This window comes from Sus scrofa, chromosome 5, assembly GCF_054392235.1.
Source record: "Sus scrofa isolate SSC_HxYL_T2T_F1_AM1 chromosome 5, Sscrofa_HxYL_maternal_Yorkshire_Landrace_v2.0, whole genome shotgun sequence".
Classification (NCBI taxonomy): domain Eukaryota; kingdom Metazoa; phylum Chordata; class Mammalia; order Artiodactyla; family Suidae; genus Sus; species Sus scrofa.
In genome coordinates, this window is record NC_139387.1 from 3,901,392 (window position 1) to 3,927,426 (window position 26,035).

A 26,035-nucleotide genomic window follows, 5' to 3' on the forward strand; every position below is an offset into this window, starting at 1 on the left:
GCCCCAGCAGCGCGCGGGCCCAGGGCCGGGGAGAGAGCAGGGACCCTCGAACTGCTCCCTGTGGGGAGTGGCGAAGGGGGGCGCTTTCGGAGCGTAGCACCCCCACCCCCCTCATCCCCCCTCATCCCCCCTCATCCCCCCTCAACCCCCCTCATCCCCCGCCCAGGGCTCGGGTGAAACTCGATCCCCTCCCCCCCCCCCGTGGGCGGGCTGGGTAGCAAAGGTTAGCTCCGCCCAACTCTGCGGGCAGGGCGGGGGAGGGGGCCCGGGGCGGCGGGGGGCCCGTGGGTAGGAAGAGCGTTTTTTGGGGGGGGGAGTAAGGGGAGGCTCCGGTCCCCAAAGAACCCCCACCCCCACCCCGAACGCACTGCCTGCTCGTTTCCCGCTCTCGATCTCCCTGCGCGCCGGCTCCCAGGGTTCTGCGAGTCGGTGGCTGCCCCCGGTGTGTCCTGGGCTGCGTACCGGCCCTGCCCTCAGGGGACCCCCAGTTAGTCCTGCCGCAGACAGACGCCATCAACCAACATCCCAACACCGGTGAGTGTGATGAACCCCCAACTCCCAAGCTCGAGGGAAAAGCGATTCCTTTGGCTGACGAGGAAACAGCCTTGGAGCTGGACCTGCAAGAGCCACCTCTTTGTGTAGCGATTCATGACTGCCACCAGTCAATGGTTACTGAGGACGATTTAGTCTGTAGACTGTTTAAAAGAATAACAAAAACAAAATGTGGGCAGGGGAAGATGAGGAGCCATGGAATGAGACCCACATGACATTAGCCAAGTGTAGATGTCGCCTGACCCAGCAGTCTTACCCCAGTTTACACCCAGCAGAAAGGCATACACGTGTCTGTGCTCCAGAGACAGAAGGGCATGCAGCAGAGGGTTCACTGCAGCACAGTTCATAAGAGCTTCCAACTGGGAAGGGCCCAGCCTCACCAGCAGCAGGGTGAGAACACTGGCCAGTCAGCGTGGAGCAGGACACAGCCCTGAAAAGTGAGAGCCCTACAACCAGGGCAGAAACAGGGACGGTTCTCGGAAACCATGGTTCTCAGATGGTTCTCAGCCCCCATGGAGCTGGACGCCAAAGAGCTCTAATGGCCAGATTCTCTTGTTATAAAGAACAGGAACGGTGCTCGCTTCCAGAGCACATATACTCAAATTGGAATGATATAAAGAAGATCAGTGTGGCCCCGGAGCAAGGATGACATGCAAAGTCCTGAAGTGTTCCGTGTTTTAACTGTTGCATTCGGAGGGGTTGACCAGTGGGGCCCTGCTGTGCAGCACAGGGAACTGTATCTAATCACTTGTGATGGAACGTGGTGGAGGATCATGTGAGAAAAAGAATGTATATACATGTATAACCGGGTCCCCTTCCTGTAGAGCAGAAATTGACAGAAGATTGTAAATCAACTATAGTAAAAACAGTTTTTTTAATAAATGAAAAAAAAAAAAAAAAACAGGAGCAAGTTAGGAGTTAGGAGAGTGACGGCTCTGGGGATGAGTTAGGAATTGCAGGGGACATGAGGAGGCTTTCAAGAGGTGGGGGGCAGGGGACTGGTTAGGATGTTTTTAAAATCTGTCTCTTGGTTTCAAGGTTGGGTTCAGTTTGTGCAAATTGATCAAGCTATTTACTTATGATATGTGCCCTTTTCTGAATGAATACTCCTTTTTTTTTTTTTTTTTTTTTTTTTGCTTTTTGCTTTTTAGGGCCACACCCATGGGATATGGAAGTTCCCAGGCTAGGGATCCGATCAGAGGTACAGCTGCTGGCTTATACCCCAGCCACAGCAACTTAGGATTCAAGCGACATCTGCTACCTACACCACAGCTCACAGCAAGGCCAGATCCCCAACCCACTGATCGAGGCCAGGGATCAAACCTACATTCTCATAGATAGTACTGGGATTCATTTCTTTTGTGCCACACAGGAACTCCCTATTTTTTTTTTGTGCACCCACTGCATGTGGAAGCTCTCTCACCAGGGAGTGAACGCACACCACAGCAGAGACCCTAGCCTCTGCAGAGACGACGTTGGATCCTTAACCCACTGCACCACGAGAGAGCTCCTGAATGCTGCATTTAAAAATCAGAAACAGAGGGAGTTCCGGTTATGGCACGACGGGTTACGAACCAGACTAGCATCCATGAGGATGCAGGTTTGATCCTTGGCTTCCCTCAGTGGGTTAAAGATCCAGCGTTGCCTGGGCTATGGTCTCGGTTACAGGCTTAACTCAGATCCTGTGTTGCTGTGGCTGTGGTGTAGGCCGGCCAGCTGCAGCTCGGACGGGGCCCTAGCCTGGGAACCTCCACGTGCCACAGGTATGGCCCTAGAAAGACAAAAAAAAAAAAAAAAAAAAGGCTACATAAAAGCTATGTTTATGTAGCTACACATCAAAAGAGAACTCGATGAAAGTGGATGTTGTGTTTGACTAGTGAAAAGGTTATTCTTAATTTTTAATTTTTAGGAAACACTTGAGAGGGAGAGGACTCATTGTCCTGGAAATCTGGAGCCACATATAATTCCTACACCTGCCCTGGACTCTGGGTTTCTTGGCAACCAAGGTAAAAAGCCATCTCATGAGCGCTTACGCAGCCCCTGTTTGTTTCCTCATCAGAGGAAGTGTGGCAAAGACAAGGTTCTTTTTGGCCCTAAATTCGAATCCTTTTCCTTCTGGGTCTTTAAGTAAAGGGACGGGAAACATGACGAGCAATGCATTTGCTTCTATTTTGCGGAAGATGGGATGGTCCTAAGGAGGTTCCATTTGGGGGACTGGGGACAGGGGAGGCCCCCCCCCATCTGGTCCCCGGTCCAGGGCTCCATGATCCACCCCTAGGGTTCTGCTCCAAGCAGGAGGCCATTCATTGTGTCCTGTTGTGACAGCCCAGCTTTCTCTCCTCTCAGAGGAGCAGAACAAATGGTCACCCTGCCCCCGTAACGAATCATTCGCTGTTTGTTTGAAAGATGACTCTTGGCACACGTGAACTGTTTCTCTCCCCAAGTCAGAAAGCAAATGGCTTTGACACTGCCCAGCCTCTGCAGGACAGGGCTGCTGTGGTTCTTGCACCTGGGTGGTTTCCTGAGGGCAGCAGCTGCCCTGGCTTCTGCCCACCCCTCCAGGCGCATCCTGGCCCTGCAGCCCTCACCTGGAGGTGGCGGCCCCCGGGCCTTTGCACGGCTCCTAGAACCCAACTAAGCACCTCCCCCTCCCTCCTCTCAGCTTTGCCTCCCTCTCCTGTCCTTCGGGTCTCAGCTGAGATGCCACCCCCTTTATGACACTTATCCTGCTTCATGCTCCTGTCTTTCTCTGTTAAAGGGCGGTTTTCTCTCCACCCGCTAGCCCATACGCTCCCTGAGGGCAGGGGCTGTGTCTGCATACCTTTGGTGCTCATTAAATCCTGTTGAGTGTATGAAGGGTGAAAGCCGTGTCTTTGGCACCTGGCCGTGCAGCATGTGAGAAGAGCTCAGCTTTGAGGCAGAGCCATGCCCAGCATCAGGGCCTCTACTGAGATGGGCATTCCCACCCCACCACCCCCGACATGATGCCTGGCTGGAGACCGCCTCTCAAGGAGACGGCAGAGCTGGTACCCTGTATGGCCCCGGGCACTGCCCTCTGCCATCCTAGGAGGTGGCCAAAAGCTGCCGTCTCCATTCCCAGACCCACTCACCCAGTCCCTTCTCTGCTACGCTGGTGTCTCTCCTCGCTGACAAAAAAATTCCATCCCTTCCAGTGTGCTCCCCAGAACGAGAGCTTCCAAATGATGCCACGTACACAAACTGGAGGGCCCCTGGGTTCTCCCCGCCCTCAGTGGACATCCCTCTCCTGACTCCCACACCCTTGAACCTGTGCCCCCCCCCCAAAGCTTGGCTCCTCCACGTTCCTATCTTAGGTCAGGTGGTGACCAGGGAGTGACCGGAAGTCCCTGACTGGTCCCATGACCCCTGTGATGCTTCAGGATGCAGCTCCCAGCTGCCCCCCACCTTTGCACATCTCCAGCTTTAATCCCACTTCACACGCACAGCCAGCGTGAGGAAGGTGTGCCCTCCCCTCTGCGTGAACCCTGTTTCACGGCAGGGAAAGCAGAACCAGAGTGGAACCTGCCGGCCTCACGTGGACCAGCTGCTAGGCCAGGAAACACCCCCGGCATGCCTGGGTCCTGAGTCCACACGTTCATCACCACCCCCCAGCGCCCACCCAGCACAGTGGCAGGTGCTTGGTTAGTGTTACGGGCGAAACTGAGTCATTCCCCCCCCACCCCCCGCCTGCCCCACCAAAAGCCACAAGCTGAAACCCTAACCCCTAGTGCTTCTGAATGTGACTCTTTGGAGTCGGGGCCTCTGAAGAGGTGATTCAGTTAGAGCAGGTCATTAGAGGGGTCCCCAATCCAGGGTGGCTGGGGTCCTTAGAAGAAGGGACAAGGACACAGACACACACAGAGGAAAGACTCTGTGAGGACACAGGGTGAGAAGGACCATCTACAAGCCAAAGAGAGCAACGTCAGAAGGGACAGACACCTGCATCTCCAACTTCTGGCTTCTAGAACAGAGGAGACAAGTTTCTAAGTCCCCAGGCTGTGGTTCTTTGTTACGCAGCTCTAGCTGACTAATAGAGTTAGAGAGGGTGGGAGAGAGGTCTTCTGTGTGTGGCAGGGAAGGAAGCGGGTGAGGAGCCACGACGGCCCAGGGAGCTGGAGAACCTCAGCTTTGCCGGGACTCTCCAGGGACCAGAAGAAGGATTATCAGGGCAAATTCAAATAAAACCACCATCAGTGCTCCAGTTGTGGCTCAGCAGGTTATGAGCCCAACTAGTATCCATGAGGATATAAGTTCCATCCTTGGCCTCGCTCAGTGGGTTAAGGATGCCGTGACCTGTTGTATAGGTCCCCGATGTGGCTTGGATCTGGCGTTGCTGTGGCTGCAGCGTAAGCCAGCAGCTGCAGCTCCAATTCGGTCCCTAGCCTAGGAACGTTCATATGCTGTGAGTGCAGCCCTGAAAAAGAAAGAAAAGGAAAAAAAGCACCGTCATTTTGTGTGTTTGTTTTGTGGCCCCACCCATGGCACATGGAAGGTCCTGGGCCAGGAATGGATTGAATCCAAGCCACAGCTGCCACCTACCCTCCCGCTGCAGCCACCACGGGCTCCTTAACCCACTTTGCCACAGTGGGAACTCCCACCATCCTTTACGTTCATATGAAAACATAGTTCTTGAGCAGCTGTACTCTGCTTTGAAGACGAAAGCTCCTGCCCCACACAGACAAAAGCCCAGAAAACAGAAAAGCCCATGAGGACCGGAGGTTGGGCAGGGGGCGTGCATGATGCTTGGCTGTCCCAAGAGCCAAAGATAAGGGGAAGGGGAAACGCGATTGTTAAAAAGATTAAACGCATCAGAACTCCTGCGGTCAAAAAAGACGAGGAGGAGGAGGAGGAGAAGCCACCACAGGACCGTGAATCGCCTGTAATTTTGTTTTGGCAAAATGAAACTCTAACTGCTGAGGTTCTGGAAAAATTGTCCCCAGACCCCCTGGGGGCAGCTGTGGCGCCTGAGACGGCCCTGGATTTGGGGATGTGCTGGTGTCCGGGAGATGGGCTTTCCTCCTGTCGCTGGCCATGCACTGAAGGGGGGTAACCTTTGCATCCGCTGCCCGTCCCGCAGAATGAAGGCGACTGTAACCGATCTGCACGCTCTCCCCACCTTTGCCGGAGACATTCCTCACTTCAAAGCCTGGTGGGGAGGCCCTGCTTTCTTCCCTCTCCAGAAGCTAAACTCTCATGTCTCCCTGCCAGCCTCCCCCAAAGCTGGGCTGCGGGCCTCTGACCAAGGCGAGGCCGCCTCACGTAACTGCCCCAGATTTTGTAGAGGCAGCTGGGGATGGAAAGCATCAGAGTTGGAGGCGAATCCATTTTGTGAGCAGCTAGAAGCAGCAGCAGCAGCCGCCGCACAAATGTGGAATTTCTGGAGTCGACATTGGAAGCAGAGCGGGCGGTGGTGTCCGGTGTCGCGTGGCCTGGTGCCAGGGGGCAGTGACTTCACCTGTCGGGTTTTGTGGCCTGAATCTGGCTGTAGCCCCGGCTTTACACCAAATGAGCCTGGTCTAACTCAGCTTTTAGGTTTGGTCTGCAGGCTAGTCCTAATAATTCTACGAGCTGCCCAATACCATTTCAAGAAATTTCTTTCTGTTTCCATCGGCCAGAGCAGGTTCCGCAACTAAGAGTCCTGACTGATACTGGGATGTCACAGAATTGGTGGAGGGGTGGGCGGTCCCCTGGAGATGGTGGACACTGAACCGGGGGCTTAATTTGATCCCATCTGGATGTAATATCTGAGCATGACTTGAGTTGCCTCTGGTCAGGGGAAAGTTAATAACTTGCAGTTGTATGGGAGAGAGTTGAGTTGAATTAAGAAAAACAAGTTTGTATGTAAGAAACAAGAGGATCTGGGTGTTTTGAGCAGCTCGGGGTTGGGGGGGCGTGGTAGGTACCTTTACCAAATGAAGCCCAGCCCCCTCTTCTTTGAGATCTCCAACTTTTATGAACATTTTGCAGGTTTCTTTCTTTCTTTTTTTTTTTTTAAGGGCCACACACTCAGCATATGGAAGTTCCCAGGCCAAGGACCGAATCTGAGCCACAGCTGCAGCAATGCCAGATCCTTTAACCCACTGCCCAGGGCCGGGGATCGAACCCGAGCCTCTGCGGTGACCCAAACTGCTGTAGTTGGTTTCTTAACCCACTGCACCACAGTGGGAACTCCTGGCAGTTTTTTTTTTTTAAGCGCAGATTTTACTTACGTCTTACTACTTTAATTCCGAGCACTTTATGTGTTTCATTGTCATTCTGAATGGAATAGTTTTTCCATCATGCTTTATAATTTGTCATTGCTGATGTAAAGGAAAGCAAATAAAATTTCACATATTTATTATTTACAATCATATTTATTGCCATGAGATTTTTAATAGAAACATCAACTTAAATGGAAACACAACAACTAGGGTGTAATATGGAGTAATAGTTAAGGAGTTCCCATTGTGGCTCAGTGGTCATGAACCTGGTTAGTATCCATGAAGAGGTGGGTTCAATCCCTGGCCTCGCTCAGTAGGTTAAGTGTCCAATGTTGCTGTGAGCTGTGGTGTAGGTCGCAGATGTGGCTCGGATCCTGCTTTGCTGTGGCTATGGTGTAGACTGGCAGCTTTAGCTCCGATTTGATTCCTGGGAACTTGCATATGCCCTGGGTTCAGCCCTAAAAAGCAAAAAAAACCAACCAAACAAACAAAAAAACAAAAAGAGGAATGGTTAAGTGAATACATGACAGATTCCCACTATGGAATATCACGTAACTCTTTAAATTTAAACTATGTAGACTGTTGCCACAGAGGTATTTGTTTTTTAATAAAATAAAAATGAAAGCAGAACTTAAAGTTTCATATACGTTAGGCTTTGGTAAAATACATATAAATATGGGGAAATATCGGAAGAAAAAGGCAGCATCATTAGGGTAGTGGCGTTTTGTAGGTCTTTCAACACTAAACATGTTACTCTGTACGTGTGTTACTTTTACACTGAAAAAAACATCTAAAACAGGCCCTGTTCCATTCTGCAGAACTTGTCTCTGTTGTTTTTTTTTTTTTTTTTTCCTGTCTTTTTGTCCTTTTAAGGCCCCACCCGCAGCATATGGAGGTTCCCAGCCTAGGGGTCGAATCAGAGCTGTTGCTGCCGACCTACACCACGGTCACAGCAACGAGGGATCCAAGCCACGTCTACAACCTACACCACAGCTCACGGCAACGCCGGATCCTTAACCCACGGAGCGAGGCCAGGGATCGAACCCGCATCCTCGTGGTTCCTCGTCGAATTCGTTTCCGCTGCCCCACGACAGGAACTCCTGCAGAACTTGTCTTTACCAAGTCCCCAGTTCTGTCTGTCTCCTAGGAAAACCAGCCATTGTTTCTTTGTTTTGACTTCTTTTAGGTTTATAATATACTTTAACCCTGACCACGTTGCAAACAGTGGGGAAGACGGGGAAAAAGAATTACCCCGGATCCCATCCTCTTGACACAAGTGGAATTGTGGTGTCTTTATTTCCAGTATTTTATATGCATCGTTTACATAGCTCGTCTCGGGGTACAGAGTTGGTAACCCGATTTCCTTAATTAACATTCTCTCCTAACCAAGCTCGGCGTGGCTGCAAAGCCTCCACAGCCGTCCCGCCCGCTGGCCAATAAAACCCCATCCAGTCGCGGAAATGGCCTCAGCTCATTCCTCTATTGCATATTCGGGCGGATTCCAGTTTCTTTGCTGGTCGAAGAAATACTGCACAGACCGTTTATTTGTTCGTGAGCCTTTCCATGGTGGGATTATTTCTTTAGGACAGATTCCCAGACGTCAGACGAGTGGGTCAAAGGCCACACTGAACTGAACGAGCATGCGTCTCTTTCTCCGTTGGCCCCAGCCACCTGCCGTTCGCTGGAAGGACACATGGTTCTAATTAGAGGCCTGAACTTTGCTCATAGGTTCCAGCTGCGTGCATGGGGGAGCCGCTGGGGTCTCCGCAACCAGAGCAAGCTCGTTCAGCTAAAAGGTGGGTGCCGGGAGTCTCTGTACGTCGTGTTCCAAAGAACGCAGCAAGCTTCTGATTGTGTGCATTCATATTTTCAGAAAATCTGTTTAGCCACGAGCCTTCCCAAGTGTCTGCTTTGCTTAGCAAGGAGCAGGCCCACCAGACCGCCTTACCGTTGTCCCTCCCTGCCACTCAGGGTTTATGAAAGCCTTTCGTCCGTCTTTGCTGCAAACTGTCCCCATTCTACAGATGAGGAAAACTGAGGCTCGAATGGGTGAAAGTGTGTGACCACACAGTAGTTAAGTAGCAAAGCCAGTGCTGGATCCGGTCCCTCCAGCTCCAGGGCCATTTCAGAATCCATCCGTGTTGGATGGGATTTGTTGATCCGCAGACACTGAGCACAGATCTGTGTCAGGCCCTTTGAGAGCCAGAGGGGTCAGGCCTGGCTCCCTGGAGGCTCGTGGTCTGGGGGAGACCACAGGTGCCCTTGGTAGAAGCAGGCTGCAGGGGACAGGCACTCTCAGGGGTGCCCAGCAGAAGTCGGCCAGGCAGGCGAAGGTGAGAGGGAAACAGAGGAGGAAGGGCTGGTGCATTTGACCCGCTGGGGCCTGGGCCTGGCTCTCAGGAAGCTCAGCTCCCCATCTCCCCATGGAGACAGCCTGTGAGGCAAACCCTAAAGGAAGCTGATCCGGATTCCCTGTACACACAGAGTGCCAGGGGACCAGGTTGGAGACCCGGACTCACGCATGGCAGTGTCTTCTGACCGCTAAGAGCAAGCCTTGACCGCACAGACCTCTGCTGAAGCCCTACCTCCACCCCGCGCTGGCTGGATGACCTTGGGCAGGTCACCTGCTCTGAGCCGCAGCGGGTAACCTTTCTTGATAAAAAAAGGTTATTGATATCACCTTCATACGGGTGTTGGGAGGATTAACTCGGATACCGTATATAAAGCGTCTAGACCTGTGCTTAGCACGTGGAACCGTTCTGCTGAGTGTTAGCTGTGACGGAGAAGTGGGGGAGCGGGAAGAGGAGGATGTAGGGGCCGCTGATCTTGGAAGGCTTCATGGAGACCCTGAGACGGGAGCCGGGAAGGGGATGCAGGGTCCCGTGGGCAGAGTCCCGTGGGCAGAGAGGTGCCCAAAGCAGAGAGAACAGCCAAGGTTTGGAGAGAGGCCCTGGCTTCTCCAGATGGGCCTGGCGTTCCTGTGTTGTTTGCAGCTCTCTCCTGGGATGTCTCTGTGGAGCCCTGACTGAGGGCCCGGCACCGCGCCACCTGTTGGCACATCATCAGCTCAGATCCTCCTAGAAACCTTGGGAGAACTGCCATTGCACAGACAGAGTCACTGGGGCATGGGGCGGGGGTGGGGAGCTGGAAGAACCCTGGATCCAGGTGTGCCCTCTGCTCAGGGCACAAGGTGGCCTTTTCCAATGCCTTGCCTGTGGCCGATGGCCCTGGCTTCTTCTGCTTAGCTGGAAGGCCCTCACCTTCCTTTGGGCCACTAGGTTTTGCTCAGGGCTGCTTCCCGCTTCCTCTTGTGGCCATGCATTGGGTGTGGCCAGGAGAAGCCTTGCATGCACTGCCAGCTTTACAGCAAGATCCCGGGCCAAGCACCCCGGCTGTCCTGGAGGGCCAAGATATTTGTGGCTGTGGCCATGGCACTGCCCAGAGCCCAGCCAGCCCCACGCCCACTGCTCCCTCCTGCAGTGCCCGGGACAGTTGGGCCACAGCAAGGGGATCTTGCCGTGTCTCTGCTGGCTCCTCGCTGTCTGCAGGACCCGGTCCAGGACCTCAGACTGCTGCACGGGGCCTGGAACACTCTGCCCTGCATCCCTCAGTTACATCTTCAGCCTCTTCTTTCTGCACACCCAGCAAATGGCTCACTCATCCATTCACTCAACAGGTATTCTCTTGAAGATAATGTTATTTCTCCATCCTTACTCCCACTCCCAGTGGCTTTAAATACTGTGCTTTGTTTTTCAACTGCTTGTTCTGCTTAGAATGTGCTTTTCTTTGTATTTATCCTGTTTGGGGTACATTGAGCTTCCTGAATCTGGGGGGCAGGGAACATCCTGTTCTGATCACAGAGACACAGCGATGCCTGGAGACATGGTCCCGCCCAAAGGAGGTCACAGGTGTGAACCAAACAAGGGAAGGGCAATTCCATGTGCTTCATCTATGACAGACGGACACACGGGGACAAGGACATCCAGAGGAGAGGGGACAGGTAACCCAGACGAGGGGCAGAGTGGTCTCCCCAGAGAGGGATCATCCCACTGGAGTCCCGACGAACAGGTGAGAACCACCTGGGGAAGAGGAGGATGTTCCGGATGGAAGCCACCAGCACGTGCTCTCTGCACCGACCTCTAGGGGGCGACCTCTGCCCCAACAGCCCTGGGGTTCAGGATCCACCCCCGCACTTCTCTGGGGGGTCCATGGCCCCCAGCAGGTTGGGAGGGAGGAAGGGGCTGCCAGGCACGTGGCCCACCAGGACTCAGCAGCACCAGTTTCTCAAGCAGCTCTTGGCTTTCAAGGCACCACCTCTGCCCTGAGTTCCAAAAGTCCATCCTGAAACGAAGGCAGCACCGTAGCCTTTGCCCTGAGGCGTGGATCACACTCCTGCACACCCATCTGTTTTAACACATCTCCTTTTTTGTTTGTTTTATTTGGTTTTTTTTTTTTTTTTTTTTTTTTTGGTTGGTCGGTTAGTGGTTTTTTTTGCTGTTTTTTTGTTTTTTTGTTTTTTTGTTTTTTGTATTTTGGCCATACCCACGGCCTTCAGAAGTTCCGGGGCCAGGGATCGAACCCGAGCCACAGCAGTGACCACGCTGGATCCTTAAGCCCCTGCACCACCAGGGAACCCCTAACACGCGTCTTAATGTCAAATGTTTTAAATAATCCATTCAACTGGTATCACTAAGCGCCTGACGCTGTCTGACCTGGAGCGAGGGATTGAAAATGAAGAAATCATTGAGTCCCAGTCCTGCCCTTGGGGAAGAGGCTGATGAGAAACATTTGGGGGCCAGCCATTGGGCAGACTGCTTTCAAGCCAATGTGCTGTAATTTTATTTCTTTCTCTTTTTTTCTCCCTCCACATGGGGTTAAGCTTTAGAAGTATGTTTGGCCAGTACTTTTAACAACCTGCCCTGCTCCCAGCCAGTATTGGTTATCGGTCTGAAAGAACATTGGAAGCAAGGCTGTCCAAAAGGCAGGAAAGTCTTGGGAAGTGTATGATCTCATAATTCTACGCCTGGTCTTAAATACCAGTTTTCCAGGTGTAAGTCTTGGCAATTTAGAATCACAGGAGGGACGTGGGCCAAACACGCAAAAGCAAGCCCAAACCAAAAAAAAAAAAAAAAAAAAAAAAAAGTGTGTATATTCAAAACTATCATTATCTATGCAAGCGTGAACCCTGAAATCACATCTGAGCCGTTCCCTGGAGAATGTGGCTATTTTTTATGGCAGGTTTTATACAGACCTAATCTTTTTCTGCACACAAAAATCATTTGAATAAAACGTCCCCACACACTCACGTTCTAGACAAGAGAGCATCTGTTGGCAATTCTGAGGTCTTATGACTTCATTCTGAAGCCAGGGGAAAATTCAAAGTATCGTTTTTGAACTTCGATGGAGAAATGAAACAGCCCATGAAGATAGGAGATCTCCTTTAGAGGGACCAGCAAGAATTTGTTCTGAGTTATGCAGAATTCATGAGACTTCAGAACTGATCCAAAACCGTTTTTGTTTTAAAAAGTGAAGTCAGGAGTTCCCGTCGTGGCGCAGTGGTTAACGAATCCGACTAGGAACCATGAGGTTGTGGGTTCGGTCCCTGCCCTTGCTCAGTGGGTTAACGATCCGGCGTTGCCATGAGCTGTGGTGTAGGTTGCAGACGCGGCTCGGATCCCACATTGCTGTGGCTCTGGCGTAGGCTGGCAGCTACAGCTCCGATTGGACCCCTAGCCTAGGAATCTCCATATGCCACGGGAGTGGCCCAAAGAAACAGCAAAAAGACAAAAAAAAAAAAAAAAAAAAAAGTGAAGTCATCACCAAGACTTAACACGAGGGGCTCTGGTGCCTGAGGACCCTCTGGGCTCTAACACAACAGGATCACACCTCCCCTTTCAAAACCCCGCACCGTATCCACTCGCTGATCGAGTGTGCTGGAAAAGATCCCGTATTCCATGGGAGCCGCTTTTGCCCAGTGTTGATGCTCAGGCCTTTGAGCAACAAGCCTTTGCTTCTTTAGTTTGACATGGAAAGATGTGAATGGAAAGATTTCCAAAATGCAGGACACATTTCCTTTTGCCTGGAGAAACAGAGCCTGAGTTTCTTTCAGGATGTTTTTCTCTGAAGGTTTCTAGCCATGATGACGACGGGCAGGACTGCGTCTGGCTCAGCTCTGGGCACCGGGCCCCCGGTCCCACCCAGGACAGACACGCCGTCAAGGTTTGGGGCTTGAGCTTTTCCGTAAGTGGCATTCAGAAGATGAAAAGAGAGGGAAGTGTGGTTCCAAGCGGCTTGGGATGAACGGCTATGGGTACTATGACCTCTTCTCAATGCATCTGCTCCCCAAACGGAGGAGGGTCGGGGTAGGGGCGGTGGTGAGAGAGCCCCGAGAAGGAATCCCAGCTCATGCATGCTTTTGGCCCGCTCGCCAGGAAATGCTGCCCCAAGACTGTGCACGGCCAGCAGGAATGCTAACTGGGCCTGGACCGATAAGAATATCACCAGGCGTTTCTATTCTGTCCGTCCCTTTTGATAAGGACCGACCACTTTGCTGGGCAATGGCCACGTGACAGCATAACTCTCCCCTCCCCCCCCTTGCTTTCTAAACATGCTGATGCTTCATGAGAAGCTTGCAAAAACCTCAGGATAGTAGGAGCAAATCGAAGAGAAACGAGGCAGGGAGAGAGAGTGAATTGATGCTAGGAGAGCAAACAGAGCCACGTATATACAGTAATTTCTCAGTCTGACAGGGCTCATGACATACCCTCCACCCTCTTCTCTTCTCCATGTCCTGAAAAATATGGAATGAGAATTGTCTATAGGGGTTGTCTGCAAGGGTCACTGCAGACAAGTTTGTTTAAAGTGCGAAGCTGAATGCTTTGCTTTTCAGCCACAGACCCCACCCCTCCCTATTGCCCTCAGCTCTTTCACCTATTTATATCACCGGTCCGGTCTTAAAGCCATCTGAACTTGAAACCCTTGGTCTTGAAGCACAAATGTATTCACCCTACAGGTATTAAGTCCCTACCATATTGGCAGAGGTTGGGGGAAGATCCAGAGACTAACAGATGAATTCTATAAGACAGTTAAGGAAAAAATAAGGTCGATTTTACACAAACTCTTCAGAACATAGAAAAGGAGGGGCTACTTCTCAACCCATATTATAAGGCCAGCACTACGCTCTTACCAAACTAGGCAAGGGCACTACAAGAAAAGGAAATTGTGGCTCAATATCCCTTAGGAATATAGACACAAAAATCCTTAAGAAGATACGATCAAATCAAATCCAGTACTACATATATATATGTATACACACACACACACAGTATAATGCATCATGACCAGTTGGAATTATCACAGAAATACAAGGTATGTTTAACATTTAAAATTAATCAACATAATTTACTATATCCACATAAGCCATAAAATCATATATGGCTTATGTCAATATAGTAGAGGCAGGGATCGAACCCACATCCTCCTGGTTACTAGTGGGTCCTTTACTGCTGAGCCACAATGGGAACTCCTAACCATGTGCTTTTTAACTTAATATTTACATGGTACCTCTCTTTCTACCCTTTTGCTTTTAATGTTGACTCTGTTATTGTCAGCAGGTTTCTTATAGACGGCACATAGTTGGGTCATTTTTAGAATTCCCTCTCCCTATTTCCTTTTTTTTAATGGCCAATTTCTGTCATTTAATTGGCCTTAAATGGTCAATGATCATTTACAGTTAATATCAGGATTGATGGTTAGGGCTTAAGTCGGCCAATTTGTTTTTTGTTTTATATTTGTTCTACTTTTTTGGGTTTTTTTTTTTCTTTTTTTTTTTTTGGCCATTCCCACAGCATGCCCAAGTTCCTGGGCCAGGGAGGGACCCTGCACCATAACAGCAACCTGAGCCACAGCAGCGACACTACCAGTTCCCTAACCCACGAAGCCACCAGGAAACTCCTATTTATTCTATTTTTTCTTTGTTTTTCTGTTTTCTTTTTCCTGTCATTTTGTGAGTTAATTGAACAGTCCTTAGGGGTCCATTTTTATTATTTATAGTGGTTTTTCATACATTGCTTTATGTAACTATTTTGGCAGGCCTTCTAGGTATTACATTATACACACAGATTATCAATCTCACCGGTAAGAGTAAGTATGGACCGCTCATCTCCCTGTAGGTCCCTTTACTCTTGCCTCTTACGGTTGTTTTAAATGGTTCCTCTACATAAATTTAGAACCACATCAGACAGTGTTAGGATTTTTGCGTCAATGCCAAACATAATTTGGAAAACTCAAGAGAACACAACTCTGTCACACTTCCCTGTATTTTCCTTCCTTTCCTAACGTTCCAAGAACTCATTTATTCCTTCCTGCTGACAAAAATCTCTGTAGCAATTCTTTTAGGATAGGTCTATGAGAAAATTTTCTCTTCGTTTTCTTTTATCTGATACTGCCTTGGTTTCCTTTAACGCCTACAGAATATTTTCTCAACTGGGTCAGCATGCTGTACAGTAGGAAAAAAAAATTGTATGGGGGAAATAACAACTTAAAAAATTAAAAAGAAGAAAAATAAAGAGTGTTTTCTCTGAGTCTGGAATTCTGAACTTTTCCTTTCAGCCTTCGTTAAGGGTGTGCTGCTTTCTTCTGATGAGAAACCTCCTCTAATTTGAATGGTTTCTCCTCTCAGTACAGGGTCGATGCGTTTGAGATGTTTTTTTTCTTTGTCTTGAATTATTTGACGTTTTGACTGTGGTGCATCTCCACGTGGGTTTCTTTGGGTTTTATCACATTTGGAATTTGCTCAGCTTCTTGAATGTGTACGTTTATGTCTGTTGCCAAACCTGGGAAGTTTTCCGTTATGATTTCAGCCCCACCCTCTTTCTCTTCGCCTCCTAGGACTTGATGTAACAGATATTCGATCTTTTGTTATAATCTCATGGGTCCCCAGGACTCTGTTCATTTCTCCCCAGTCTATCATCTCTCAGTTATCCACACTGAGGAATTCCTATTATTCGGTCTTCGGCTCACAGACACGTTCCCTTCGGCATCTTTTATTTCTTTGCCGAAACTTTCTATTTTTTCATTGGTTTTGGGCATATTCGTAATTGTTTGCTGAATGCACTTCCCGTGTGGCTCACAGCATGATTGTTTGCTGGAGCATTTTTATCAGGGATGCTTTGAAACCTTTAGCAGCTAATCTGACGTCTCTGTCAACTCACAGGTGATGTCTTGTTATGTTTTTCATCCAGGTTGAGGTCTTTTGGCTCCGAGTACACTGGGTGATTTTCAGCTGAACCTGGACCTTCTCACATGACATGGGAGGCTCTGGATCCTATTTAAACCTTCTCTTTCAGCTGGCTTCCTCTCTCTGCTCTGGCGGGGGAGGAGGGCTCTGCCTCATTCCTGCCAGGTGGTTTCCTCCTTGGCCTTCCTCAGCAGCCACAAGGGGCGCTCCTCATCGCCCCTGGGCACGGTGGGAGCTCTGACCCCCGCTCCATCTGCGCCGAAACCTCCTTGGCTGGGAGGGGCAGAAGGCTCTATTTCTTCTCTTCACCTGGCCACATGGGGCAGGGGGAGGGGCCACCTTGTTACCATGGCCAAGGTGACGGTCCTGGCTTGGGGTGGCAGTCTGGACTCCCCAGGTGTCTACTGACACCCCGGGAGGGGGCCTCCTTTCCGGCGGGCTCCCCCTCAGCCTCCTCTGGCCCAGGGGGGCGTTGGGGTAGCTCATTACCGTCTGCTGTGGGCGTGGGCAGAGCCAGGTTCTCTTCTGGGTGTTTAGCTAAAGTAGGGCAGTTATTGTCTGAAAGTTTTCTGTTTTGCTGGGCTGCCCTTTCCTGGTCCCTTGGCCAGAGAGAGCTGACTTTTGTCCGACTTTTGTTTGCCTGGGACTGTTGGTGTTTCCAGATGCCAGCTTTTCCAGCTCCAAGTCCAGGATACCCGCGGCCAAAGAAAACCCAGGGAAGTCGCCACTGTGCAAAGCCTTGGATCCTGAGGTCCCGGTCAGCCCATGAGCTTCCCTCCACCTCTCAGAACCTTCTTCTGTTTGTTTTAACTCAAACATTCAGCGTTTTTCGTGGAGCGGAGCAGGAGGAATAGGGAAACGCACGTCTCCTCCGTCTTTCCAGAAGCAGACAAGTCCCTCTGTGCTAGTTTTGCAACTTCCTGTGAACCTATAATTTTTTCGAAATAAAAGGTTTAAAGGAAATTCTAGCATGGGTGTCTCCCCAGTGTGTTCGTGCATTAGAATCCAAGAAAGAGAGTCGCTCTAAGAGAAGGAGGCTGTTCAATTCACATCGATGTGTGACACATTCCAAAGGACAGTGACACCGAGGCAGGAGCGGGCTACCCCGCAGGGCCCAGAGAGCTGCGGCTGGGGGTGGCTGGGGACAGACGTGTGGGGTGGATTAGGAAGCCCTTTTCAAACCAAAGGCCCTGTTGCGGCTGGCCTGTGGGGGTCCTCGGACGCCTGACTTTGATTCTGAGGCAGCCGCGAGCCCAGGTGACACACGATGACGACGGATGACTGTTGGCGTGGAAGGGTCCTTGGGGACCATCTGCCCAGCTCCCCCCTCCCCGGCCCCTGTCCCAGGCCGCAGCCACGCAGCGGGCGGAAGCGGGAGGCTGAGCTGAAGGAGAGGCCCCCATGGGGGCCCCGCTGGCCAGCTGGACTCCTGGCTGGAGCCGATGGCAGCCTCTGGAAAGCATCAGTCCCTTGGACCCATCAGTGTTTCAAGGCCAAACAAAGAAGCAGTGAGCACAGCTGGCTTTCTCTCCTCCTCCCAAGCCGACCCGCACATCTGGGTGTTTGGTTTCAGCTCATGGTCCCCTGGACACGGCGCTGCCCTGGCGGCGGAAGCCCTGGTCATGGAAGAGGACGCATTTACCCACCTTGAGCTCCCAGAAGTGGACTGAAGTCACAAAAACAGACATTCCCACCTGCCTAAGGGAACCTGGAAATGACTCTTTCACTATCTCACTTTCGATGCTATTCCCGAGCCAGGCCTGGGATGGGGGCGGGAGGAGGGAGCAGATAAAAGCAGGACTAAGACCCTGCCCCAGACGGTCTGCCGTCTGGGGGGAGACGTGGAAGGGGCTGAGTGCCAGATGGAAAAACAGCCACTGCATGGAGGCCGTTCACACGACGACTGCCCCGTCCTCCTCCAGCACTCCCTTCCCCTTCCCGGAGACCCGTCTGGAAACTCACCCTGCCCTGGATCTTCCTAGGTCCCAGCAGCCACAGCGTCACCTTCCCTTCCCGGGCTGGATTCCTGGACGCTCCATCCTAAATCTCTTTTTTTCCTCTCCCTCCCTCTCTCTCCTGGACCAGTCCCCCCTCTCCTGTGGCCCCCATAACCGTTTCTTTGCCCCCCACTCCTGGATTCACAGCTCCAGCCAAGCCCTTCTCTCTGAACCCAGGCGGACACGTGGAACACGGCCTCTGGGGTGTCTGCGGGGTTCTCGGGACTCAACCTGTTTACTGTCACACACGTGGTGTTACGGGCTGAATCTCCCCAAAATCCATCCTAATCCTCAGTGCCTCACGGGTGACCACACGTGGAGACGGGGTCTTTCAAGAGGTGATCAAGGTAAAATGAGGACAGGAGTTCCCATCGTGGCGCATCGGTAATGAACCTGACTAGTATCCACGAGGATGCGGGTTCAATCCCTGGCCTCACTCAGTGGGTTAAGGATCCAGCACTGCCATGAGCTGTAGTGTAGATCAAAGGCATGGCTCAGATCCTGTGTTGCTGTGGCTGTGGTATAGGTCCCAGATGTGGCTCGATCTGGTGTTGCTGTGGCTCTGGTGTAGGCAGGCAGCTGCAGCTCTGATTCGACCCCTAGCCTGGGGACTTCCATATGCTATGGGTTCAGCCCTAAAAACCAAAAAAAAAAAAAAAAAAAAAGAGGTCATTGGGGAGTTCCCTGGTGGCGTGCCCTAGCAGTTAAGGATCCAGCATTGTCACTGCTATGGCGTGGGTTCGATCCCTGGTCCAGGAGCTTCTGCATGCTAGGGATGCAGCCAAAAAAAACCCCACAGAGGTCATTAAGGTGGGTCCTAAACCAATATGACTGGCGCCCTTATAAGAGACTAGGACACAGAGATGACCACTTGAGGAAGAAAACAGTTATCCATCCCCAAGCCAAGGAGGGAGGCCTCAGAAAGAACCAGCCCTGCCGACCCCTTGACCTTGGGCTTCCAGCCCCCAGATAAACGTCTGTTGTCCAAGCCCCCATCTGAAGTGTCTGTGGACAGTCCTAGGAAGCAGTACACGTGCTTCACCCCAGCTGGCTTGCCTGTCGTGTTTCCGTCGCCCGTGAAAGATGTCACCACCTAGCCAGGTGCCCCCGCCGGGAAGAGGCCCAAGATTTCTTCCAGCTCCCGCCTCTCGGCATCCCCCGGTTATCCACAGCTACACCTGGGGAACCGGGCTTCCAGAGAGCTCTTCGCTCTGTTAACTTCGCGCCATCCCTTCTGCCCCACACCCCCACACACCCCAAGACTGGCTGAGCACGACACAGGCAGGACGGCCAAGCTCAGTGCTTCTCGGGGTCAGTAGCCCCTGAGGGCCCAACCACACATGGCCACAGATGGGTCATCACTTTGTGGTACCGGGGCTGTGGGGGGTGGGGGGTGTGGGGGTTGCATGTAGGTGCCACCTAGGCATTGCTGCATGACCTACAGGCCGATGCCAAGACACCACGCTGCTGTGGTCTCAGAAATCGCCCCTCAGACTTAGGCGTTACACTCATGGACAATTTTAGCAGCCACAGAAGGCAGTTATGCTGTCATTCCAGAGTGAGGTGCTTTGGAGTATGAGAGGTCCCTTCTTTTGGCTCCTCTCAACTCAGAAAGCCCCGACCCAGGGCTCATGGAATGCTGTCACCGCCAACCTGAACTCGTCTCCCGGGAGGAAGGGGGCGGCCGTGGCCCCACGCTCAGCAAGCATCCTTGGCCGGGCCTCACCTCGGTGATTGGCCAAGAACGTGGCGTCTGGCAAACGCGGGGCACCAAGCAAGCCCGAGAAAAGACAGGCAAGAGTCCTGCAAGCGTCAGATCTAGAAAGATGCTGTATACAACAAATGCTAGGTTCATGGTTCGAAGTACCAGCGGGAGCTGAACCTGGGATGCCGGGGGTGGACCGGTAGGCCCTTCCCAGACACTCACCGCCAGACCCTGCCCACAGCAAGCAGGCCCGTCTCCTAGGACCCACTCTCGACGGCAGGAGGTAGACAGTGAACACAGAGGAACTGCAGCGGTACGTGGTGGGGACAGCGAGGCCCAGGGGGAGGAAGGAGGGAGCGGTTCCAGAAAAGACACCAGAACCCCAGCGTTCCAGCAGGTACTGAAAGGTAAGGAAGAGGGGTCCGTCAGGCAGACCAGGTAGGACAGGCCGCCTGTGCAAAGACCCAGAGCCATGGGGTGGGGCCGGTGGGAGGGGGGGCGCAAGTGGAGCCGGGTAGGTGGGGGCCAGGAGCAGAGGTGGCTGCAGGGACGCTTCGGAGCCACACCCACCTGCTCTGACGTCCTACGGCGGGGGGCGGGGGGCGGGGGGGTACCCGGAGGATTGAGCCGAGTGATGGGGTCAGATTTGGGTTCTGGAAAGACGCTTGGCTCCAAGGTCCCTGTACTGTCAAATGACAACCTCAGTTTCCCCATCTGTTAAATGGGGATAATGACAGGACCTACGTCGTTGGGGTTGGGTGGGTTAACTGAGTGGATGTAGGACCAGATGTGCTTAGGACGGTGTCTGGCACTTTGCGAGCACAGGTCACTAGGACCCATTTCACAGCAGTGTCACCGTTGTCATTGTCAGGGCCTGGAGCTGGATGGCAGGCTCAGGAACACGTGGCCTGGGCGCTTGTGACTGACAGCCTCCTGGCTGAGTGTGACGCTGATGCTGCACACAGACGCAGGGCCGAGGGGTAAATGGTGGCCCCGGTGCCACCCACTGCAAGCTGGGCAGGCTGGGTGCCTGGATGCAGGACGACACCCAGCAGAGAGCAGATGCCCTTTTCTTGGTCTTTTTCTTTGATTTTTTTTTGTCTTTTTAGGGCCGCACCTGTGGCATATGGAAGTTCCCAGCTGCCTGCCTACACCACAGCTCACAGCAACACCAGATTCTTAACCCGCTGAGCGGGCCCAGGGATGGAACCCGAATCCCCGTGGATAGAGTTGCATTCTTATCCCGCTGAGCCACAATAGGAACTCCAGATGCCCTTTTCCAATTTGCCAAGCCCCCCATTGGGAGAGGGGGCTGGGGGCCTTTCTGAATTCCTGCCTGACATCCTGGAGCCCCCAGAGCAGTAAAGGGGGCTTCACTGTCGCTGCCATTGGGGGTGAGGGCTGGAAGCCAAGCAGACGTGTCTGAGTGATGTTGGGGGTTGGGGGGCGAATTAGGAGGGAGGCCCGCCCCCTCGAGACCCCAGTTCAAGGCCCCTTCGGTGGAGCACATGCCCAAGGCCAGTTAGAGGCCCATGGAATCCCACATTAAAATAAAATCCTCAGGAGTGGAGTTCCCACCATGGCGCAGCGGAAACGAATCCAACAAGGAACCATGAGGTTGTGGGTTTGATCCCTGTCCTTGCTCAGTGGGTTAAGGATCCGGCGTTGCTGTGGCTGTGGTGTAGGTTAGCAGCAACAGCTCCGACTGAACCCCTAGCCTGGGAACCTCCATATGCTATGGGTGTGGCCCTAAAAAGACACAAATAAAAAAAAAAAACCACAGGAGTTCCCTGGTGGCTCAGCTGGTTAAGGATCCAGTGTTGTCACCGCTGTGGCACAGGTCTGACCCCTGGCCTAGGAACTTCCACGTGGCATGGGCGCATCAAATACATATATACATACATACATATATAAAATAAAAATAAATAAAATCCGCAGAACTTCAGAAGTCGGCATCTGCTGACGTGTGTGTCCTCCAGCCCCCAGCTGAGCGTCATGTTCAACACAGAACTTAGAGTCAAATAAACCTGGATTCAGATCTCAGGGTCCCCCTGTGGCGGGGGCTTGACCCCCTAGGGCTTGGCCGTCTCCTCCAGCACATGGTGCGATGACAGCAGCTCCACAGCACAGCGTAGACGGGAGCCCAGCATGAACGAACACCTCGAGGGCAACTAGCATGGTGCCTGGCACAGAGCAGACGCCCCAGAAATGCCAGCCACGCGCTGTCCATCCCACCTGGGGAAACCTGCATGGAACATTTTCCACGACAACCAGAAAACGTTAGAAGCTTGCAGTGTGGCCAGGTTTATTTAAATCAGCTAGCGGCAGGAAAAGTTGATTCAGGAATGTGAGTGTTTGATGATCTCCCCAGGTGGGAGGGAAAAATATTAAATGACAAAAACAAACTGAGAAACATTCTTGAGGGAAAGAGAGAAAGAGGGAGAGAGAGAGAGAGAGTCCTGTTCATAGCGCTGCCTAAATATAGCAGCGCGTATTTTTGTCGATGGCAAAAAGGGTGCCCAACCTGCAGAAGAAAATCCTGCTGCTTCCCAGATTTTCCGACTAGCTCTTTCTTGAATCAAAGTGGCCAGGCACGTCTGGACGCCTCCAGCCGAGGGAGTGTCAGCCTGTGAACCTTTGTGCTGGGCGCCGTCCAGGGCAGAGGGACAAAGCCCAACAATTTTCCAGCCCTTCCCAGAAAACCCAGTGCAGCAGCCCGACGGCAAGACCGCGGTCTTCCCACCTCCAAGGGCCTTTTTTTCCGTCTGCATCTTAAAAAAGAAAAGATGAACACGGCTCCACAAAGGGCCCTCAGAGGCAGAATTTGGTCCAAGAGCTTCACAAACAAACGGGAGGCCCTGAGCGCCCCCAAGCCCCTAATTGGGAACAGGTTAGCGGAGGCGTCCGCAGGGAGTTGCCATGTGGTCTCCGACAGCGGCCTTCCCCACCGAATTCTTTCGCTTTGATTTCGACATAAGCCACAACAACACCATGCAGAACCAATTATGCCCGGCTCCGCAGAGGAGGCTGCGACTCCAGTCGGGGTGGCTGGAAGTGGCCGCCCTGGGCCAGCCTCCTCTGCGGGGGGCCACCCCCCTCTCTGCCCTGTGACCCTCCTGTGCCCAGAGCCCAGCCTGCCCTCCCAAAGGAAAACCACACAGCATTTATCATGAGCGCGATGAAACGCTGGAGCCTTCTGTGGGTGGCCGACAAAGTGTTGACCACAGAGCTGACCACTGGTAGGGAGCAGCTGTGGCATCAACGTTTTGGAAAGAGCGGTGGGGGGTCCATTTGTATTGAATGAGTGGATAATTTGGGACTTCCCTCAGGGAAAGCAATCAACAGCTGGACAAAGACCTTCGGGGCGGAATCCGAAAGAGGTGCTTCATAGGGAGGGTGGGGGTTGGATTGGGGGGGAGCTGCTGGGTGGTGGAGGCTGTTTGGCATCTGATTGAATAATGCACCTGTGGAGTTCCCTGGTGGCTCAGTGGGTTAAGGATCTGGCGTTGTCACCGCTGTGGCGTGAGTTTGCTCTCTGGCCTGGGAACTCCCACATGTTGTGAAATGAGTAAATAAACTGCACCCATGACCTCTTTCAGCAAACATCTAAGAATGTCAACGTTGAGTTCAAATCTTGGTTCCACCATTGACCGACTGTGTGACCTCGGGCCAGCCACTTAGCTGACCTGGGCCTTGATTTCTCACCCACCAATGGGTATGATCACTGTGGGCAGCCCACAGGCTGTTGTCACGATTGCACGAGACAATGCAAACAAAATGCTTAGTGCATAGCTAGGATGCAGCAAGTATTAGCTGTTCCTACAGTCCTGCAAGTGGGGTCACCACGGTGAAAAACCCACACTGAGCTCATCAGCTTTGCCCTTTGGGTGTCCCGGAGCAGACCGGGGGCGGGGGGAGCCAGTTTATGGAAACGGAGCTATGCATTCACCTAGCAAATATTTAGTTCCGAGCCGCCTTCTAAGAACGAAGCAAAAGGAAGCAAAGGCATATAAGTCCGTTACTCGTCAGAGCCCCTTGAGGCTGCAAGAGGTGGGCCTCTCGGCACTGCAGGGATGCTGGCCCGGGCCCAAGCAGCCAGCTCCAGGTGAGGGGTGGCGGGGCCCAGGGGCGTCTCTGTCCCCCTTCAGGATTCCCAAGTGCAAAGCCCAAGCGAAAGGCTGCCAGGAATGGAAAGCGGCGGGGGTGGGAGAGCTTGTAGCCTGGCTTATCAGTCTAGTGCCTGGCACTGCCCCACCACTGTCCTGCTCACGCTGGGTCGGCTTCCCCTGACCATAGGCCTCGCTCCATTCTTTTGGCCTTTTTTAAGGCTCAAGGTTTTCTCAAGCTGGCCCTGCCCCTCTCTGGTCCCTCCTTCTGGAAATATTCCTTTGAGTCATTACTAACTACCCATCCTCCACCATCCTGTTACAGGGGCCAGGATCCTGCCACCAGACCGTCAGTTCTATCATCCAGGATGTGATGGGCAGGAAGAAGGGGCAGAGTCTTCCCCCAGGGTGTCCTGGTCTCAGGGCGGGTCCTAGAAGGTCCCTTCTCATATTAAATCCAAGGTACAAATTGTTGTTATTTACTTTTTTCTTGGAAGGTGGAGTTAAGTGGAGAAACACGGATTCATGTTCCAGTTCAGTTCTCCGAAAGGTCCTCGGCCAAGGTGGATCTAGCTGGGTCTTTCTTTTTTTCTTTTTTTTTTTTTTTTTGTCTTTTTGCATTTTCTAGGGCCGCTCCCGCGGCATATGGAGGTTCCCAGGCTAGGGGTAGAATCAGGAGCTGTAGCCATCTGCCTATACCACAGCCACAGCAATGCTGGATCCAAGCCGCATCTGCGACCTACATCACGGCTTCACAGCAACGCCGGATCCTTTAACCCACTGAGCAAGGCCAGGGACCGAACCCGCAACCTCATGGTTCCTAGTCGGATTTCTTAACCACTGTGCCACAACAGGAACTCCTGGGTCTTTCTTTTTCTTTCTTTCTTTCTTTCTTTTTTTTTTTTTCACAGCTGCACCTGCAGCATAAGGAAGTTCCTGGGCTAGGGGTTGATTCGGAGCTGCAGCTGTTGATTGCAGCCACAGCCCCAGCAATACCAGATCTGAGCCATATCTGTGACCTATACCACAGCTTGGGCAACACGGGGTCCTTAAGTCACTGAGCGAGGCCGGGGATGGAACCCGCATCCTCATAGATCTAGTTGGGTTCTTAACCTGCTAAGCTACAGGGGGAACTCCAATCTGGGTTCTTCCAAAGATCGGTCCGGCTGGAAGAGTAGGGAGTGGGCTGCAGAGGTGTGCAAGAGGAGGCTACTGCGATGGTTCAGACTCCAGAGGAGGACCCCAAACCGGGTGGGGGCCAGGGGAAGAGGGGAGCAAAGCGGAGAGGAGAGGGCCAGCTCTTGATTGATGTGGGGGCCGCATGGGCAGTGGAGGGGAAAATCAGGACCGATTCCCAGAGGTCCTGCCGGGACGAGGTGGCGCCTTTCATCCATGTGGAATTCAGAGAGAGCGAAGTAGGTTTGGTGGACGTGCTGAGTTGGAGAGGCCTGGGGACATCCAGGTGGGGAACCTAGGGGTGGACGAGGAAGGCCGGAGGTGGGGGCTGCAGGGGCGATTGGGGCTGTGGGGTATTTCCTACCGCCTGGTGCCGCCTCCCCCAGGACGCTTCGCCCCGGTCCTTGTGCAGCCTGGACAGAGGAGAAGGCAGGAGACCTGAGTGTTGCAACATCCCGAGGTGATTTATGGGGGCTATGTCCTGTGTGTTTGTTTCTCAGCACTGCCTTCCAAGTGGGAACCTAAAACCCCACATTCTGATCCGAAGTGTAATTTCCAGTCATTTCCACCGACGACATTTGGTTCTTATTATCAAAAGATACTCACCCAGATGTAGCATTAAAATCTTGGCTTCAGCGGATAAAGAAAACAAGATTATCTCAAGTATTGCAGCAACTCTCAGACATTTATGATTCCAAGAAATGGCTGTTGGATCACTGCTCAGGAGATCCATTTTCCAGTGTGTTTCTGGGTGGAAGAGAGCCAGTCACTTAGTAAATTTCACGCTGTTCATCTGAACTTTCCATTGGGAAGATCCGAGGGCCTTAGATGGCGAATTCCTTAGGGATAAAGGTGGAGGCATTCCCTCCCCCCACCCCGGCATCCCCAACCCCTCACACAGGCAGGCACCCAGAAGTGCTCAACCAGGGTTTGTTGACTGAAAAACAGCCCGATACTGTTCGGTCGGGACATGCAAGGTTTTCTCATTTGACGTTTCCTTCCAAAGGTTCCGAGGGCTTGAATTACAGGGAAAGGCAGCTTCT

The 26,035-nt window shown here is 52.4% G+C and overlaps 1 long non-coding RNA gene and 1 other non-coding gene across 4 annotated transcripts; both read left to right on the forward strand.

Annotated features, from left to right (window-relative positions):
• The first annotated feature begins 262 nt into the window (after window positions 1-262).
• On the forward strand, window positions 263-16,976 carry LOC102160181 (uncharacterized). Of its 3 annotated transcripts, XR_014845610.1 has the most exons (5): window positions 263-534; window positions 2,462-2,558; window positions 8,499-8,566; window positions 9,255-9,436; window positions 16,671-16,976. It is a non-coding gene; the product is annotated as an uncharacterized LOC102160181 (long non-coding RNA). The 3 variants fall into 3 exon arrangements; XR_303325.4 differs by lacking the exon at window positions 16,671-16,976 and having other exon boundaries at window positions 9,255-13,732; XR_014845611.1 differs by lacking the exons at window positions 8,499-8,566; window positions 9,255-9,436; window positions 16,671-16,976 and adding an exon at window positions 5,648-6,920.
• On the forward strand, window positions 1,126-1,232 carry LOC146403080 (U6 spliceosomal RNA). Its single transcript, XR_014804715.1, has one exon. It is a non-coding gene; the product is annotated as a U6 spliceosomal RNA (small nuclear RNA).
• Window positions 16,977-26,035: the final 9,059 nt, after the last annotated feature.